Source organism: Oncorhynchus masou, chromosome 32 (assembly GCF_036934945.1).
Source record: "Oncorhynchus masou masou isolate Uvic2021 chromosome 32, UVic_Omas_1.1, whole genome shotgun sequence".
In the NCBI taxonomy this organism is placed as follows: domain Eukaryota; kingdom Metazoa; phylum Chordata; class Actinopteri; order Salmoniformes; family Salmonidae; genus Oncorhynchus; species Oncorhynchus masou.
The window spans coordinates 12,968,813-12,989,049 of record NC_088243.1 but is presented as its reverse complement, the minus strand read 5'-3'; the positions used below and the strand labels follow the sequence as shown (position 1 = coordinate 12,989,049).

General features: G+C 41.7%; 1 protein-coding gene across 3 annotated transcripts in view; it reads left to right on the top strand.

Annotated features, from left to right (window-relative positions):
* The first annotated feature begins 1,513 nt into the window (after positions 1 to 1,513).
* The window catches only part of LOC135525601 (transmembrane protein 229B-like), a 34,422-nt gene continuing 15,698 nt past the window's right edge, over positions 1,514 to 20,237 (top strand). For 2 of the 3 annotated variants that reach the window (XR_010453196.1, XM_064953320.1), the window contains exons 1-2: positions 1,514 to 1,795; positions 13,771 to 17,099. The gene's annotated coding sequence lies outside the window, so the exon portion shown is untranslated. The remainder of the gene's footprint in view (positions 1,796 to 13,770; positions 17,100 to 20,237) is intronic. The other variant, XM_064953321.1, reaches the window with a different exon arrangement.

Below are 20,237 nucleotides of genomic sequence, written 5' to 3'. Positions count from 1 at the left end.
CTAAATAAAGGTGAAATAAAAAGGATTGTGATGGGGCATAAGATGAGGGTGTGTCTTTTAAGTGTTTGGACCGCAACCAAGGTATCCCCCTTTCCCTTTGTGTTTTGAGATCAATGCGAGAGCTGTATGTAGCCACGTCTGCACATTTTGTTCATATCCTTTGCTGGTTAGTGAGTTGTTAGCCCCATGTTATAAATCATTTGTAGTCAGCAGTAGGGGAGTGACATACATTTCTAGACATCTTTGAAACGCTTGTCAGATAAAGAGCTTTTTTTGTCTTAAATGGGCGGTGTTGTCTTTTTAGACAGGCTGAGTGGAAAAATATCTGGTCAGACGAATCCTGGTTCCTGTTGCGTCATGCTGATGGCAGAGTCAGGGTTTGGCGTAAACCGCAATGAATCCAGCAGGAGTCTATTGATCCGTGGCAGTGGTGTAGCCTTCTGGTGTGGTAAATGTTTTTCTGGCACACGTTAGGACACTTGATAAAAATTGAGCAATTATTGAGCGCCACAGCGTATCTGAACATTGTTGCTGGCCAGGTGCAACCATTCAGGCTGTTCTGGAGGTGAAGGGGGGACCGACCTTGTACTAGATGGGTTTACCTAACAAACTGAACCTAACAAAAAGCCAATGGGTCAGTTTGTGCACAACTCAGATCCGTCACCCTCCCTCTGGCTATAGATACGCGTACATTCAACAGAGTGCCTGAAGAGGTGACAATTTTCCTACGGTGTGATCTAGTGTTTTATTGCCCTATGTATGACGATCTGAGACTTTCTTTTTTTGTTAATTTCTGGTGCTAACCCTAAATTATTCTGGTTAAGGGACGAGCAGAGGTGTAACTTTTGTTTCAGTGTTTGAGATTGCACCGTTTGTTCACAATGACTGGAGGAGAAGGAGAAATGTACTGTTTGTGGCTGTACAATTATTGTATATTTGCACAATTTGTAAAAAACAAAAAACATGTTTTGAGTACAAGGAAATTGGTACTATGTTTAGTAGTAGGTGTATGACACTTAAATAAATCATATCAATCAATAATACCTCCGGTCAGGGTCCCTGGAGGTTAGTGGCCATAAAAAGGATCTGCTCTGTCCTCTGATTATCCCATGACAAATTGGTTACCTGGGGTAGAAAGGCCTGGGACCTGTTCAGTAGGGCACACTGGAGCAAAAACGTTTCACAACGGTAGATTGAAACTACACTTGTTCTAATTGGACAAGTTTCGGTAGCACTTTAGCGGTTAAGAGAATCGGGCCAGTAACCGAAATGTCACTGGTTCGAATCCCCGAACCGGCAAGTTGGAAAAATCTGCCGTTCTTCCCATGAGCACGGCAGTTAACCGCCAACAATAACTGCTCCCCGGGAGCCAATAACTTGCATATCGATTAAAGCAGCCCCCGCATCTATCTGATTCAGAGGGGTTGGGTTCAGCTGTGCAACTGACTAGGTATCCCCCCTTTCCACTCTCACTCAGTTTCAAAATGTTTCTCCCTACTGAACAAGACCCAGCTCTGAGTGCTACTCTGTTTAAGGCACTGTTCGTTGAGGTGACGAAAGAGTTAAGATGCAAGAACCGCGTGAGTGGAGCCGGTGCTCGAGCCGTCTCTAAACATGTGCCGCTGTCCTGGCTCGTGGCTACTACTGCAGTCGGTGAAGGATCGGACAGTGGAGGGACCCGGAACGGTGCGCCGGTAGCAGGACGGTGAGACTTCGCATGGACTGTTGGTCCATATATCACATAAATTATTGGCTGTGCTGCATCCGGTGGGACCACCGCAGCGACAATATTACGGTAAGATGTTTAGGTTTGTATAATTTTTGTTACACTTTAAATGAATATACTTGAAACCGGACAGGACATTGTGCAAGACTACTTTTTTCATCACTACAGTAATTCATATTTATTCAACTGAAATCTCCTCTTGCAAAACGACCCGAGGATAATATGGGTATGCCGCAGTGACATATTGAACCAATGGAATGGAATGAAATGTAGCCAAATAAAATATGGGCCAGCTTGTGTCCGCGGTTCGCTGTCATTTTTTTTACTCTGTCCAATTTATTTTACAACACTGCAATCATCACGGAACAAGACTATTCATGTTTAATTATAAGGATTATAACCAGCGTTTTCCCCGATATTTCCAGTTTCTCCGGATAACATTCGCACATGTTTATTATCACACTGATTTTATAGGAACAGTTTTGTCGCATTGGCATAATGTAGTGTCGCCTAAAATAAATGCACACAAAGCCATCATCAGCAATCAATATTTTGATTTGGGGGAGTACTCAGTAGGGTAGGCCACCGTAGCCTATTTGTGTCATGTCATCGACATTTCCTCCACTATCAGCTAGGCTTTGTGAGTTTGCCAATGCAGCGTTTAGAACCGGGACAGGAGAGATGGAGAATCTTGCATCCGCGCAGTAATGCTGCGGTCTCCCCTCCCCCTCGTTCACAAGCATGGTCAAGGTGTTGTGGCCAACCCTTCTTCTTCCTCTTTTCATTTGAGTGTCCACGATTCCTAATCCCATGGATATAAACAATGTCACAGGTTGGAGGGCTTAGTTATTTAACTCCACATATCAGGGTCTTTCAGGGTCCCTGAATTTAATGACACAGAGAGAGGAAGAGACCGAGAGAGAGGGGGGCGGGGCCACAGGCTAGTAATTTATTTGACTGAATTAATTTCCACACAGCACAGTAGCCTACCAAATAACCAAATCGCATCCACATTTTCACATCAAACTTTTCATACTCTTTTAGTCATATAAAGATTTTTTTGTTTTTTAAAAACATTTTTTTTAATTAATTTTTTTCTGCTAAAATAGATGCAAAATGATAGATGTCTGCTAAGGGACTGTGCATTATTTATAATGAGGGATACCGAGACGAAATTGTATCTCTCTGAAATTAAAATGGATGGCCTTCCCTTCAGTAAAATACAGTATATATTTTCCCGACCCTTCCTGAACAATTGGAGAGAAAAAAGGACCCTCCTTCAATTAAAACGATAGCAGAGAACATGCCTTCGGTTTACCCTCACTCCTAGGACAGACCAGAGCCTTGGGTATGCCGTTTTAGGAACTGTTCTTGGTTTTGTAAGCATCACATGGCAAAGTAGCCAGAAGGTTGTGGATTCGCAGACCACAGACGACAAGGGTGGAAAGATATCCATTATAATAAAAGCACTGCATGAATCTATCATCTTATTTGCGACCCGAGAAAATAATTGCCTTTTATTAATGCATTTCATGTAATAATACATCCATTTACCTGACTGGAGACAATCTTTTTTAACACCACAACAGAGCATGAAAAGTAATGAGTACATGCTGCAGCACCATACACGTGGTGGTTTCTATACAGGCTAATGTTCAAAAAGAGGATAGGCTAAGTTTGGAAAAGTTGTCCGTCAAGTGTAAAAATGTAGAGCAACAGAACCAGTTACAACTGAAGTATCTGATCGTCAATGAATTGGAGAAAAATCCATGAATTGATTAACACAGCAGACACATATCATCAGGTATTCACTTGGAATTTATTTTTCATTTGGCAACTATCATTTTCTAATTCATTCTATTTTATTGTTGTTAAAAAACAGATTTGTGTTGACTGTGGTTCAATAAGAGCATCTGCTAGGCTAAATTAACAAGCTAGGCATGCATAGCTAGCTCACCACATGATCCTCAAACCAAACACTGGCCAGACTCATGTTTCTTAAAGTGAAATCAAAGGCAAATAAGACATATTTCGTTTCATTGTTATTTAACTCTAAGTAGTTATTTTGTAAAAAAAAATTTACAGCCTAAATGCAAAATGAAGGGCATGTTGTTGAAGTGCTGTTGTTGATGTGTTGTTGAAGTGCTGTTGTTGATGGGTTGTTGAAGTGCTGTTGTTGAAGTGTTGTTGATGTGCTGTTGTTGAAGTGTTGTTGATGTGTTGTTGTTGATGTGTTGTTGTTGATGTGTTGTTGTTGAAGTGTTGTTGATGTGTTGTTGTTGATGTGCTGTTGTTGAAGTGTTGTTGAAGTGTTGTTGATGTGTTGTTGAAGTGTTGTTGTTGATGTGCTGTTGTTGATGTGTTGTTGAAGTGTTGTTGTTGATGTGCTGTTGTTGATGTGTTGTTGAAGTGTTGTTGATGTGTTGTTGAAGTGTTGTTGTTGATGTGCTGTTGTTGATGTGTTGTTGATATGTTATTGAAGTGTTGTTGAAGTGTTGTTGATGTGTTGTTGAAGTGTTGTTGATGTGTTGTTGATGTGTTGTTGTTGAAGTGTTGTTGAAGTGTTGTTGATGTGTTGTTGAAGTGTTGTTGAAGTGTTGTTGAAGTGTTGTTGAAGTGTTGTTGAAGTGTTGTTGATGTGTTGTTGTTGAAGTGTTGTTGTTGATGTGTTGTTGTTGAAGGTGCTGTTGTTGATGTGTTGTTGATGTGTTGTTGAAGTGTTGTTGATGTGTTGTTGAAGTGTTGTTGAAGTGTTGTTGAAGTGTTGTTGATGTGCTGTTGAAGTGTTGTTGTTGATGTGTTGTTGTTGAAGGTGCTGTTGTTGATGTGTTGTTGTTGATGTGTTGTTGATGTGTTGTTGTTGAAGTGTTGTTGATGTGTTGTTGTTGATGTGCTGTTGTTGAAGTGTTGTTGAAGTGTTGTTGATGTGTTGTTGATGTGTTGTTGAAGTGTTGTTGTTGATGTGCTGTTGTTGATGTGTTGTTGAAGTGTTGTTGAAGTGTTGTTGATGTGTTGCTGAAGTGTTGTTGTTGATGTGCTGTTGTTGATGTGTTGTTGATATGTTATTGAAGTGTTGTTGAAGTGTTGTTGATGTGTTGTTGAAGTGTTGTTGATGTGTTGTTGTTGAAGTGTTGTTGATGTGTTGTTGAAGTGTTGTTGAAGTGTTGTTGAAGTGTTGTTGATGTGTTGTTGTTGTTGAAGTGTTGTTGTTGATGTGTTGTTGTTGAAGGTGCTGTTGTTGATATGTTATTGAAGTGTTGTTGAAGTGTTGTTGATGTGTTGTTGAAGTGTTGTTGTTGATGTGTTGTTGTTGAAGGTGCTGTTGTTGATGTGTTGTTGATGTGTTGTTGAAGTGTTGTTGAAGTGTTGTTGATGTGTTGTTGAAGTGTTGTTGAAGTGTTGTTGATGTGTTGTTGAAGTGTTGTTGTTGATGTGTTGTTGTTGAAGGTGCTGTTGTTGATGTGTTGTTGATGTGTTGTTGATGTGTTGTTGAAGTGTTGTTGAAGTGTTGTTGAAGTGTTGTTGAAGTGTTGTTGAAGTGTTGTTGTTGATGTGTTGTTGTTGAAGGTGCTGTTGTTGATGTGTTGTTGAAGTGTTGTTGAAGTGTTGTTGAAGTGTTGTTGTTGATGTGTTGTTGTTGAAGGTGCTGTTGTTGATGTGTTGTTGAAGTGTTGTTGAAGTGTTGTTGAAATGCTGAGTGCTCCTGACAGCCTATAGCGTGTCACAAATGTTTCACAATTGAATTCTTAAATGGCAGGCAATAGCATTGAAATTATAATATAGCCTAAAAATTTTCACATTTTAGGCTACCTTGCTTCTGACAGATTTAGAGTTAGTATGTTGTTTAACAGCCTGTTGAGATGGCGAACCTCAATTGATAGTGACAAAATCCTTACTTCCCTAGTAAAGTCTTTTTTTTGGTCTCCTCCTCAGCTACAGAAGGTTGTAGCGCAGCCTCTGAATGTCATAGAGGCAAACCAAATATATCCCATATGCATCGGAATCAAGTCATTCCCCGGCATTTTCCATCCAGCATCGTTATAGATCACTTTATATAATAAGTTCAAATTCTTTCTTTTTTATCTTAAATTAACAAAGGGTAGACCTATGCTTTTAGTGATTTTCCTAAACAAAAGCCACCATACCCTCACATACCCACTCAAATAGAGCCCTGGTTTTAACTTAACACACCAAGCCCTTAAGCCCTTAACTGACACTGAGATATTTAAGGAGTTCATGGTGACTGAAGGAATTGGCCGACCAAATCTATGGATAGTAGGCTATAATTTAGTCTGTCAAACAGGTCGGTCTACCTTTTATTTAATAGGAAGAAATAGGCTCCAACACAAAGCCCTCTAGTTGTTAGTAGCCTAAAGTCTAATTAAAATTAGACTGTTTTAAATGAATTAGGTCTTCTCGAATTAGCCTACTTTCAGCTTTTTGTGCTGTCCATCTCTGTGGCTTCCGCTTCATTGTAATGCATGTAAATTACTTGAATAAGGTTTATTTGTGAGTTCAATAACTCTGATAAATAGCTTCATTATGGGCAATGAAACATATTTTTTATTAAAATAAATTCTAATAATAGTAAGCTTACCTCCGGTCCTCCTTCTCCTCTTCATGCTCTCCCTCTCAAGCTGAACAGGACATTAGTAGGCCTAGTCATTGAACACAGATATTGCATTTTTTTGTTGACATATTGACTCGCCTCCTGAAGTGCCACGATACACAGCACAGTCATTGGTTAGGCAGCACAAAAAGGGTTTACATCAGCAAGAGCAGGGCATGCCATTCAAACCCTTTACTCAGTACTGTTTTGAAGCCCCTTTGGCAGCGTGTACAGCCTTGAGTCTTCTTGGGTATGACGCTACAAGCTTGGCACACCTGTATTTGGGGAGCTATTTTCAGGTATCTCCAGAGATGTTCGATTGGTTTCAAGTCCGGGCTCTGGCTGGGCCACTCAAGGACATTCGGAGACTTGTCCAGAAGCCACTTCTGCATTGCCTGTGTCCTTAACCTCTCTAGGGTATGTGGGACGCTAGCGTCCCACCTGGCCAACATCCAGCGAGATTGCAGAGCGCCAAATTCAAATACAGAAATACTCATTATAAAAATTCAGAAAAGATACAACTATTTTACATACATTTAAAGATTAACTTCTTGTGAATCCAACCACGGTGTCAGATTTCAAAAATGCTTTACAGCGAAAGCATATCTTGTGGTTATTTGAGAACATTGCCCAGAAGACAAATCATTACAAACAGTAATTAGCCAAGTAGAAGAGTTACACAAGTCAGAAATAGAGAACAAATTAATCACTTACCTTTGATGATCTTCATATGGTTGCACTCAGAAGACATTCATTTATTCAATAAATGTTCCTTTTGTTCGATAGTCTCTCTTTATATCCAAAAACCTCAGTTTTGTTCGCACGTTTTCTTCAGTAATCCACAGGCTCAAATGCAGTCCCAATAGGCAGACAAAAAAATCCAAATTGTATCCGTAAAGTTCATAGAAACATGTCAAACGATGTTTATATTCAATCCTCAGGTTGTTTTTAGCCTAAATAATCGATAATAATATAAAAGGTAAACAAGAAAGGCACTCTCTCGGTTGCGCGCATGAAAAAGCTCTGTGACACGGCAGGGTCCACTCATTCAGACTGCTCTTACTCCCTCATTATTCAGAATAAAAGCCTGAAACAATTTCTAAAGACTGTTGGAAGGCACAGGAACTGCAGTTTGAGTCCTAAGTCAATGGATAATGTAATGGCATTGAAAAGAAAACTACACACACAAAGAAATCCTACTTCCTGAATGGATTTTTCTCAGGTTGTCATCTGCCAAATCAGTTATGTTATACTCACAGACACTATTGTAACAGTTTTGGTAACTTTAGAGTGTTTTCTATCCAAATCTACCAATTATATAAATATCCTATCTTCTGGGCCTGAGTAGAAGGCAGTTTAATTTGGGCACGCTTTTAATCCAAAATTCCAAATGCTGCTCCCTACCCTAGAGAAGTATTGTGTCTTTGGCTATGCCGGATTAAGTGATATGACATGCTATTCTATAATATAATTTATCCGTAATTAGTATCACCTGATTGAGCTAATCATGTAAATGTAATTAACTAGAGAGTCTGGCACCACAAAATTATATTTATAGAGCTGTTATCTGCCGAATAAACTCTTAAAGACCTAGTAATATTTTACATCAATAGCAGTCAATATTAATCGTCGTCTTAATTCAGTCTCATCTGAAAGTTGTAAATTCTTGGTTATCTGCATGAACCCTGGCTAACAATTTGAATCAGCAATATAACATTTGGTTTAATTATTTATTTACTAACTACCTAACTAATCACACAGAATTACACATACACATAATTCAATCATAACTTGATTACAAATTACGTCATAAAGGAAAACGTCCCTAGCGGGCGGAACAGATATGACAGCTTGTTACACAAAGGAAAAGGGCTGGGTTTGAGTGAAAGAGCGGGAAGACTGAGGGACACAGGGAGAAGCTGTGCTATCGTAAATAGAGTATTTGATACATTCTAAATTACCGCCAATTTGGAAAAGGAAAATACAATAAATATTTACTCTGAGCTGCGCTTCGGTAGGTTGGTGGTAGATGGAAGGCCATGTTGCCAAACCAAGTCCTTTGAAGAATGTCTCTGGTTGTCAATTGGATACATTGTAGTAACGTCTTTGGGTGATAGATGGGATACTCTGTCTGTTCCTTCCTAACCCTCGTTGCATCTGATGTTGCTAACTCAACGGCTAGGAGGTATCAAATCTGTAGTGAATAAGAGATCATACCATTCGCAACCAAAGCTCAAGCTGATGTTGGCTTTGTTCTGTAGTTATTATCTGATATATTCTGACATAGGACCGTTGTCCTACATCCTCGGAACAGGAAGTTATATTGTCGTCAAGGGCTTATATAGGAAGGGAGAGGAGTGCGTGTTTGAAAGGTTTTATAGCCCACGTCCCTTCACAGGGGCGGGCCACTGATTGAGCAGCCCTATCTTATGAAAACCCAATCTCTCATTTTAGAAGCTAACATCACATTTCATCCCATCACAAATAATTTCATATTCAAACATTTAAATTGAACAACAATTCCATGTGAATCCGATAACTCTGATGTGTAGACTTTCCACTGTAGAATTTATGTCATCTGTTCATTGATGATAATGTCTCAGATGACAACCGAACTGACATCATATTCATTAAGTACCACCGCATATTTCCCCCCACCTTCTGACGTTCCCAGAATTCCCCCCAGGCCAACGTCATGACAGAAGTTAAGGTCGTTGTCCTGTCGGATGGTGAACCTTCATCCCAGTCTGAGTTCCTGAGTGCTCTGGAGCATGTTTTCATCAAAGATCTTTCTGTATTTTATGTCGTTCATCTTTCCCTCGATCCGGACTAGTCTGCCAGTACCAGCTGCTGAAAAACATCCTCACAGCATGATGCTGCCACCACCATGCTTCACTGTAGGGATGGTACCAGGTTTTCTCCAGACTTGACGCTTTGCTATCAGGTCAAATAGTGGTTTTATCAGACCAGAGAATCTTGTTTCTCATGGCCTGAGAGTCCCAAGCGGGCAGTCATGTGCCTTTTACTGAAGAGTGAATTCCGTCTGGCCAGTCTACCATAAAAGCCTGATTTGTGGAGTGCTGCAGAGATGGTTGTCCTTCTGGAAGGTTCTCCCATCTCCACAGAAGAACTCTGGAGCTCTGTCAGAGTGAGTATTGGGTTCTTGGTAACCTCCCTGACCAAGGCCCTTCTCCTAAGATTGCTCAGTTTGGCCAGGGGTCAGCTCTAGGAAGAGTCTTGATGGTTCCAAACTTCTTCCATGTAAAAATGATGGAAGCCACTGTGTTCTAGGGGACCTTCAATGCTGCAGAAATTATTTGGTAACCTGTCTTGGAACTGTCTACGGACAATTCCTTTGACCTCATGGTTTGGTGTTTGCTCTGACATGCACTGTCAAATCAAATCATCAAATCTATTTTTAAAGCCCTTCTTACATCAGCTGATGTCACAAAGTGCTGTACAGAAACCCAGCCTAAAACCCCGAACAGCAAGCAATATAGGTGTAGAAGCACGGTGGCTAGGAAAAACTCCCTAGAAAGGCCAGAGCCTAGGAAGAAACCTAGAGAGGAAACAGGCTATGAGGGGTGGCTGTGCCGAGTGAAGATTATAACAGAACATGGCCAAGATGTTCAAATGTTCATAGATGACCAGCAGGGTCAAATAATAATAATCACAGTGGTTGTCGAAGGGTGCAACAGGTCAGCACCTCAGGAGTAATTGTCAGTTGGCTTTTCATAGCCGATCATTTAGAGTATCTCTACCGCTTCTGCTGTCTCTAGAGAGTTGAAAACAGCAGGTCTGGGACAGGTAGCACGTCCGGTGAACAGGTCAGGACTCCATAGCCGCAGGCAGAACAGTTGAAACAGGAGCAGCAGCACGGCCACATGGACTGGGGACAGCAAGGAGTCATCAGGCCAGGTAGTCCTGAGGCATGGTCCTCAGAGAGAGAAAGATAGAAAGAAAGAAAGAAAGAAAGAAAAAGAGAGAGAGAGAAAAAGAGAGAGAGAAAAAGAGAGAGAGAATTAGAGAGAGCATACAACCTCACACAGGACACCGGATAAGACAGGAGAAATACTCCAGATATAACAGACTGACCCTAGCCCCCCGACACATAAACTACTGCAGCGTAAATACTGGAGGCTAAGGCAGGTGGGGTCGGGAGACACTGTGGCCCCGTCCGACGATACCCCTGGACAGGGCCAAACAGGGAGGATATAACCCCACCTACTTTGCTAAAGCACAGCCCCCACACCACTAGAGGGATATCTTCAACCACCAACTTATCACCCTGAGACAAGGCCGAGTATAGCCCACAAAGAACTCCGCCACGACACAACCCAAGGGGAGGCGCCAACCCAGAGCTGTCAACTGTGGGACCTTTATATAGTCAGGTGTGTGCCTTTCCAAATCATGTCCAATCCATTGTAGAATAAGGCTGTAACGTAACAAAATGTAGAGAAGGAGAAGGGGTGTGAATACTTTCCAAATGCACTGTAAATAGGTAGAATGAAAGAGGATTAACGTCTTCACAGCCATCTCTGTGATTTGCGGGTATTCTCTGCTTCTGAACAGCCAGAATGTCTACAGGCGAATCTCATTAAAACAAGTGCGCAGGACTTGGTCTGGACAGCTCCAATAGTTTATCATCAAGAACCAGTGACATGCTTAAGTGCGGGTGAAGGGATTACACATCCACTGCTTTCCCGGGCTTAGATCAGATTGTGAAGGGAAGTAATCCTCGAATTTGAGCAGAGTTTGGCTCAGATGTGACCTCATCAATTTACAAATGTGATCCATGTCTACATAACCCATGTCAGCCAGAATTGAGAATAGGGGGAGCATATCGAAAATTATTCTATCCTCTCGGTCTCTCCAGATGCCCAGTTTTTTTTTCTAGAAATCAGCATTTTTATTGTTTGCTGGGAAGTTGTCACTTGCGCATCCCTGCATGGATAGGTTGAGCCGCAGTCTCGTCGGTAGATTTACAGATCCCGATATAACAGTCTCATCATAATCCTTGTCCCATTATGTAGTCATTCAGAACACATAATCCTTGTCCCATTATGTAGTCATTCAGAACACATAATATTTCACCTGCATTTGTATTCTGAGGCAACTCTTTAAAACAAAGACATTCTTCATGTACTGAATATACAGTGGGGCAAAAAAAGTATTTAGTCAGCCACCAATTGTGCAAGTTCTCCCACTTAAAAAAATGAGAGAGGCCTGTAATTTTCATCATAGGTACACTTCAACTATGACAGACAAAAAAAATTAAAACATCCAGAAAATCAACATTGTAGGATTTTTAATGAATTTATTTGCAAATTATGGTGGAAAATAAGTATTTGGTCAATAACAAAAGTTTATCTCAATACTTTGTTATATACCCTTTGTTGGCAATGACAGAGGTCAAACGTTTTCTGTAAGTCTTCACAAGGTTTTCAGAGTATGTATGAAGTCTTCAGTAAACTCTCATTGTCTGGGAAACTATTGTGCATCTTTTTTGATAGATTGGTTCATCTCTTTTGATAATCTTTTTTTTTTAAATGGTCTGGTTTATCCTTGGGATATGGATGCTTTGTTTCTGAACGCAATTTCGATGGCGTTGTTGCTGAGGCAAATCTGACATAACACACAGACCGGTTTTGGCGGGCAGCTGTTATTTGAAACAAATCCAGAGAGAGAGAGAGAGAGAGAGAGAGAGAGAGAGAGAGAGAGAGAGAGAGAGAGAGAGAGAGAGAGAGAGAGAGAGAGAGAGAGAGAGAGAGAGAGAGAGAGAGAGAGAGAGAGAGAGAGAGAGAGAGAGAGAGAGAGAGAGAGAGAGAGAGAGAGAGAGAGAGAGAGAGAGAGAGAGAGAGAGAGTGTGTGTTTTGGTGTAGATAGACTTAGTCATGGCAACACAATTATTTTATTGCGGCATGCATAGTTCAGCGCATTACGAAGGTAGGCCTATGGCAAGTATTTATTTGAGTCAGATAGGGCGCAGACCATAACCCCCCCACCCAAATCATATTCAATACAAATATGCTGCAGTCAGACACGCATTCCTCCACAGACCCGGGGTTTAAGAAAGGCCGGTATAGGCTATGGATCATTTTACTGAGACCAAACCAGGTGCACTTGATATTGCACGCCCAGCAGAAAATCATGGATGAGGGGCATCATTGTGCACACATGAGATATTATAATAAGCAACTCATTTTCAAACCCTGAGCAATATGACATTCAATTGATTACAAATTACATGACCCTCCCCTGGACAAAATAAAACAGATTCTAAAACCTCTCCGACTGAAATTAAACCCATTGCCTCCGGATAACTATTATGTAAATGTGGATCTCTCCCTAACACGCTGCAACAGTGTATGTACTGTATACCCATCATGAAGAGCAGAGGTTTCAAGCCCAAAGGGGGGCACATTCCCCCTCAGATTTGTCCTATTAAATATATATTGTTTCTCTGTAATACTACTAGCCACCTACTTTATGAAGTTGGCTTTAGCTAGTCTAGATAGGTTCCCAACCACAAAACTAGATACCAAGAAGACATTTCAGCCTATCAATCAAGTTAGTTTGGCAAGCTGGCTACTCTATCATAGCTGGCATGACTGCTGGCAAGGTTGGTAGACTTTAGAAAAGCAAGCAATAACTAAATGTGCTGAATAAGACTCACATTCCTTTCAATATTTTACCCAGATTTTAGCAGACATGCAGAGAAGCAATATATTGTTTTTATTTTTTCTTTAGTTTCTTTAAAATTAAAGAATCACCAGTTAGGAGGATACAGAGGCTCAAAAGGTATACTTACAGTGCCTTGCGAAAGTATTCGGTCTCTCGATGTGCAAAACTGATAGAGACATACCCCAAGCGACTTACAGCTGTAATCGCAGCAAAAGGTGGCGCTACAAAGTATTAACTTAAGGGGGCTGAAAAATTTTGCACGCCCAATTTTTCAGTTTTGATTTGTTAAAAAAGTTTTAAATATCCAATAGATGTCGTTCCACTTCATGATTGTGTCCCACTTGTTGTTGATTCTTCACAAAAAAATACAGTTTATATCTTTATGTTTGAAGCCTGAAATGTGGCAAAAGGTCGCAAAGTTCAAGGGGGCCGAATACTTTCGCAAGGCACTGTAGAAATGCAGACATTTTTATGTGATGATTATGGCTCTAGATTGCAGGAAAAAAAACTGTTTCAGGTGTTTGAAAAATGCAAAATTCTCCAATATACGGTTGGATGGCCTAGTCCCCCTATGGACCATCCTCGCGTACTTTGTGCCCCCTCAGATTTTTGGTGTGCCTCATGCCCCTGATGAAGAAAAGAATGACTAAATTATATAGACCTAACTATTTTCTCTACCTCCCCTCTCTCTCTCTCTCTCTCTCTCTCTCTCTCTCTCTCTCTCTCTCTCTCTCTCTCTGTGTTTGTTTAGGATTCACCTTGAGGAGAGTACACTGATGCCTACTGGAGTGTTACATGAGCTTTTTAAGCACTCCAAAAATCTCTCTCTCTCTCTCTTCCATCAGCTTCGCTCTGTTGTTTTTTATATAATCCTCCATGCTATTCTCTCTCAGTGGGTATGACTCTCAGTCAGTGACCTCAGGAAGGTCACTGTTTCATTTCTTCTATTCCTTCTGTATTCCACGAGGGCTTCACTGTATCAGAGCTACTGTAAAACACATAGGAGACTGTCCAGGAGTAATCGGAACATCTTTCCTATTCATTTGGAACAACTTTTTTTTGTGCTGCTGTGTGTGAACATTCAGCACATGACAGGAACCCAGTACCTGCATCCTAAAATCAGGATAAACAAAGAGTGACTTAGGAAGCCATACATCTGTCAGTCACTGGCCGGGGGTCAATACCTTGGCCCCGTATCCACAATGTGTCTCAGAGTAGGAAATTGCTGAGAATAGAAACATTCTAATCCTACTCTTATGGGTCAAAATAAAAGCTATAGGTGAAGCCTCTTTAGTCATAAGATTCCCACCTAGTCGACAGATACTTTTGGTCATGTAGTGTACAGTATGTGGACGCCTGCTTTTTGAACATCTCATTCCAAAATCATGGACATTAACATGGAGTTGGTCCCAGCGTTGCTGCTATATCACCCTCCACTCTTCTGGGAAGGCATTCCACAAGATGTTGGAACATTGCTGCAGGGACTTGCTTCCATTTAGCCACAAGCATTAGTGAGGTCGGCCACTGATGTTGAGCGATTAGGCCTGGCGCACAGTTGGCATTCCAATTCATCCCAAAGGTGTTTGATGGAGTTGAGGTTAGGGTTATGTGCAAGCCAGTCAAGGTCTTCCACACTGATCTTGACAAACCATTTCTGTATGGAGCTTGCTTTGTGCATGGGGGTATTGTCATGCTGAAACAGGAAAGGGCCTTCTCCCAAACTGTTGCCACAAAGTTGGAAGCACAGAATCATCTAGAATGTCATTGTATGTTGTAGCATTAAGATTTTCCTTCACCCAAAACATGAAAAACAGCCCCAGACCATTATTCCTCCTCTACCAAACTTTATAGTTGGCACTATGCATTGGGGAAGGTAGCGTTCTCCTGGCATCCGCCAAACCCAGATTGGTCTGCCGGACTGCTGCCAGATGGTGAGGTGTGATTCATCACTCCAGAGAATGTGTTTCCACTGCTCCAGAGTCCAATGGCGGCGAGCTTTACACCACTCCAGTCAACGCTTGGCATTGTGCATGGTGATCTTAGGCTTGTGCTAGGCTGCTCGGCCATTGAAACCCATTTCATGAAGCTCCCGATGAACAATTCTTGTGCTGACGTTGCTTCCAGAGGCAGTTTGGAATTCGGTAGTGAGTGTTGCAACACCGGACAGACAATCTTTACTTGCTTCAGCACTCAGTGGTCCCATTCTGTGGGCTTGTGTGGCCTACTAGTTCGCGGCTGAGCCGTTGTTGCTTCTAGACGTTTCCACTTCACAATAACAGTACTTACAGTTGACCCAGGCAGCTCTAGCAGTCCAGAAATCTGACCACGTGACTTGTCACTGAGCTCTTCAGTAAGGACATTCTACCTGCAATGTCTTAAATCAAAATATATATGGGCTGCATGATGTGACTATAGGCTCTTGATGATTTGAGAAAGTCGCTGTTCTCTCATCAAGTGATCATATTTTCACCCATCAGACTATTCTCAATTTAATCTTGCCTTTACTAATATGTCAAATTAGTTTAGATTCAGAATGCTCCATTATCAAATGGGCAGGAACAGAGGCAGAGGAAAAATGGAGTCCACTTTCCTACGGTTCATTTTCAATAATGCAGTTAGGCTACTGTTTCACTCCCTGCATCAACCACTGTTCGAAGTGCATGCAGCCTCTTGCTGTGGGACTTGTGATATTTTGCCCCAAACTCTGTATGTCATGGGCTCTCCAACCCTGTTCATGCAGCTAACCAGTGCTCTGTATGTCATGGGCTCTCCAACCCTGTTCATGCAGCTAACCAGTGCTCTGTATGCCATGGGCTCTCCAACCCTGTTCATGCAGCTAACCAGTGCTCTGTATGCCATGGGCTCTCCAACCCTGTTCATGCAGCTAACCAGTGCTCTGTATGTCATGGGCTCTCCAACCCTGTTCATGCAGCTAACCAGTGCTCTGTATGTCATGGGCTCTCCAACCCTGTTCATGCAGCTAACCAGTGCTCTGTATGCCATGGGCTCTCCAACCCTGTTAATGCAGCTAACCAGTGCTCTGTATGCCATGGGCTCTCCAACCCTGTTCATGCAGCTAACCAGTGCTCTGTATGTCATGGGCTCTCCAACCCTGTTAATGCAGCTAACCAGTGCTCTGTATGCCATGGGCTCTCCAACCCTGTTCATGCAGCTAACCAGTGCTCTGTATGTCATGGGCTCTCCAACCCTGTTCATGCAGCTAACCAGTGCTCTGTATGCCATGGGCTCTCCAACCCTGTTCATGCAGCTAACCAGTGCTCTGTATGTCATGGGCTCTCCAACCCTGTTAATGCAGCTAACCAGTGCTCTGTATGCCATGGGCTCTCCAACCCTGTTAATGCAGCTAACCAGTGCTCTGTATGTCATGGGCTCTCCAACCCTGTTCATGCAGCTAACCAGTGCTCTGTATGCCATGGGCTCTCCAACCCTGTTAATGCAGCTAACCAGTGCTCTGTATGCCATGGGCTCTCCAACCCTGTTCATGCAGCTAACCAGTGCTCTGTATGTCATGGGCTCTCCAACCCTGTTCATGCAGCTAACCAGTGCTCTGTATGCCATGGGCTCTCCAACCCTGTTCATGCAGCTAACCAGTGCTCTGTATGTCATGGGCTCTCCAGCCCTGTTCATGCAGCTAACCAGTGCTCTGTATGCCATGGGCTCTCCAACCCTGTTCATGCAGCTAACCAGTGCTGTGTATGTCATGGGCTCTCCAGCCCTGTTCATGCAGCTAACCAGTGCTCTGTATGCCATGGGCTCTCCAACCCTGTTCATGCAGCTAACCAGTGCTCTGTATGCCATGGGCTCTCCAACCCTGTTAATGCAGCTAACCAGTGCTCTGTATGCCATGGGCTCTCCAACCCTGTTCATGCAGCTAACCAGTGCTTAATTTGGGAAACCAAGTGATATCTGTTTGGGAAGATCAATAGTAACATGTTTTCACAACAAAATATATTTCATTAAACTGTTTGACAGCCCTTCTTTCTGCATGCTGGAGAAAGGAATGAAGGAGAGAGAGGAGTAGATGGAAATGCACGAAGAATAGATATTCTGCAGCTAAAGGTAATGTGTCAGCCTATTAATTATAGAAATATGCCTTTTTACTAGCCTATACAAAATCAAATACAAATTCTATGTAATAGTAGGTGAACCAACAGCATAGCATAGGCCTATAAGTTCTCCCCCAGACTCTTGAATAGAACGTTTGGAGCGTAGCAGAAGGTAACCAGTCCATCCAGTATGCATACTAATACAGTCCACACTCAAAAGTGATTTCTAGAATTAGTTTAATTCTGGAGTATAGACCAATTATGCACTAAAGACCATCTTAAAATCAGTTTAAAAAAATGTCTGTAATAAATCGTAAAAATCCAAATAACTTCACAAGATGCCATCCCTGACAAAATAAATACATCTGGTATTATACAATGGCACAATCATTATTATATTTCAGATTTTTTGTGGGGCTTGCGCTCATATATAGGCCCTAATATGCATATAGGAGTTTTGAATGAATCATCACCGTAGAAAGCGCTGTCATTATCATTGTGTTAGGCTTTGAAACAACATCCACAAGGACCATGTATTCCACTTAGTTTCAACTTGTTGTTGAACTTCTTTCTTGAAATTGATCATCACAGTGATGTGAGTTTTAAAAGAACAATACTGTTTTGATGATAAGTGTTTGATGTGATTTTCGAATACGTTTGCATTGATGTCAGAGTGGTTAAAGGGACAATAGAGCCCTGAGTACCAGGCCATTAGCTATCTGATGGTCGTTAGTGAGTGGGTACTACCAACGCATGTCCAGAATGCATAAGAGGACATTAATGTGACTCAATGGTCACGTGGAATTTGACTGCGGTCATGACTCATGACTGCCAGTGTTGCTGTGTCAACAGTCCTATGTACCTGTATGACAGAGTGGTTGTATGACAGAGTGGTTGTATGACAGAGTGGCTGTATGCCAGAGTGGTTGAAGGATGCCATCCCTGCCAGGGCCTCCAGACTCCTGATACCAGTGGTGCCTACTGCCAGTGGTGCCTACTGCCTCGGACTAAAACACATTACCAACTAAACTCAGCAAGAAAAGAAACGTCCCTTTTTCAGGACCCTGTCTTTCAAAGATAAATCGTAAACATCCAAATAACTTCACAGATCTTCATTGTAAAGGGTTTAACTTCTTTGGGGTAGGGGGCAGTATTTTCACATCAAGATGAAAAGCATTCCCAGAGTAAACTGCCTGCTACTCAGGCCCAGATGCTAGGATATGCATATTATGAGTAGATTTGGATAGAAAACACTGAAGTTTCTAAAACTGTTTGAATGATGTCTGTGAGTATAACAGAACTCATATGGCAGACAAAAACCTGAGAAAAAATCCAACCAGGAAGTGGGAAATTTGAGGTTTGTAGGTTTTCAAGTCTTAGCCTATCCAATATACACTGTCTGTGGGGTCATATTGTGGGGTCATATACACTGTCTGTTGGGTCACTTCCTAAGGCTTCCACTAGATGTCAACAGTCTTTAGAACCTTGTTTCAGGCTTCTACTGTGAAGTGGGAGAGAATGAGAGCTGATTTAGTCATAGGTCTGCCAGAAGGCCATGTGCTCAGCCAGGCGAGCGCCCGTGAGAGTTAGTTCCGTTCCCTTTAATTTCTAAAGACAAAGGAATTCTCCGGTTGAAACATTATTGAAGATTTATGATAAAACATCCTAAAGATTGATTATATACATCGTTTGACATGATTCTACGAACTGTAATATAACTTTTTTGACTTTGTCTGGACCTTGTGCCTGCACATTTGGATTACTGTACTAAATCCTTGAACAAAAAGGAGGTATTTGGATATAAATGATGGACTTTATCAAACAAAACTAACATTTATTGTGGAACTGGGATTCATGAGAGTGCATTCTGATGAAGATCATCAAAGGTAAGTGAATATTTATAATGCTATTTCTGATTTTTGTTGACTCTATAACATGGCGGGTATCTGTATTGCTTGTTTTGGTCTCTGAGCTCTGTACTCAGATTATTCCATGGTGTGCTTTTTCCGTAAAGCATTTTTGAAATCTGTCACAGCTGTTGCATTAAGGAGAAGTATATCTTTAATTCCATGCATAACAGTTGTATTTTCATCAATATTTATGATGAGTATTTCTGTAAATTGACGTGGCTCTCTGCACTTTCACCGGATGTTTTGGAGGCAAAACATAACAACGCACCAATGTAAACAGAGATTTTTGGATATAAATATGAACTTTATCGAACAAAACATACATGTATTGTGTAACATGAAGTCCTATGAGTGCCATCTGATGAAGATCATCAAAGGTTAGTGATTAATCTCTATTTCTGCTTTTTGTGACTCCTCTCTTTGGCTGGAAAAATAGCTGTGTTTTTTTGTGACGAGGTACTGACCTAACATAATCGCATGGTATGCTTTTGTCGTAAAGCCTTTTTGAAATCGGACATTGTGGTGGGATTAACAACAAGTTTATCTTTAACATGGTGTATAATACATGTATGTTTGAGGAATTTTAATTATGAGAATTTCTGTTAGAATTTTGCTCCCTGCACTTTCACTGGATGTTGGTCAGGTGGGACGTTAGCATCCCACGTACCCTAGAGAGGTTAAACAATGCTTGTTCAATGAACCAAGAACAATTAATGAACATGTACAGTACCTGTGGAGTGGTCGTTAAGACACTAACAGCTTACAGACGGTAGGCAATTAAGGTTACAGTTATGAAAACCTAGGACACTAAACAGGCCTTTCTACTGACTCTGAACAACACCAAAAGAATGATTCCCAGGGTCCCTGCTCATCTGTGTGAATGTGCCTCAGGCATGCTGCAAGGAGGCATGAAGACTGCAGATGTGGCCAGGGCAATAAATTGCAATGTCCATACTGTTAGACACTTAAGACAGCACTACAGGGAGACAGGATGGACAGCTCATCGTCTTCACAGTGGCAGACTACGTGTAACAACACCTGCACAGGACAGGTACAGGGGCAGGTACAGGATGACAACAACAACTGCCCGAGTTACACCAGGAATGCACAATCCCTCCATCAGTGCTCAGAATGTCTGCAATAGGCTGAGAGAGGCTGGACTGAGGGCTCGTAGGCCTGTTGCAAGGCAGATCCTCACCAGACATCACTGGCAACAACGTCGCCTATGGGCACAAACCCAC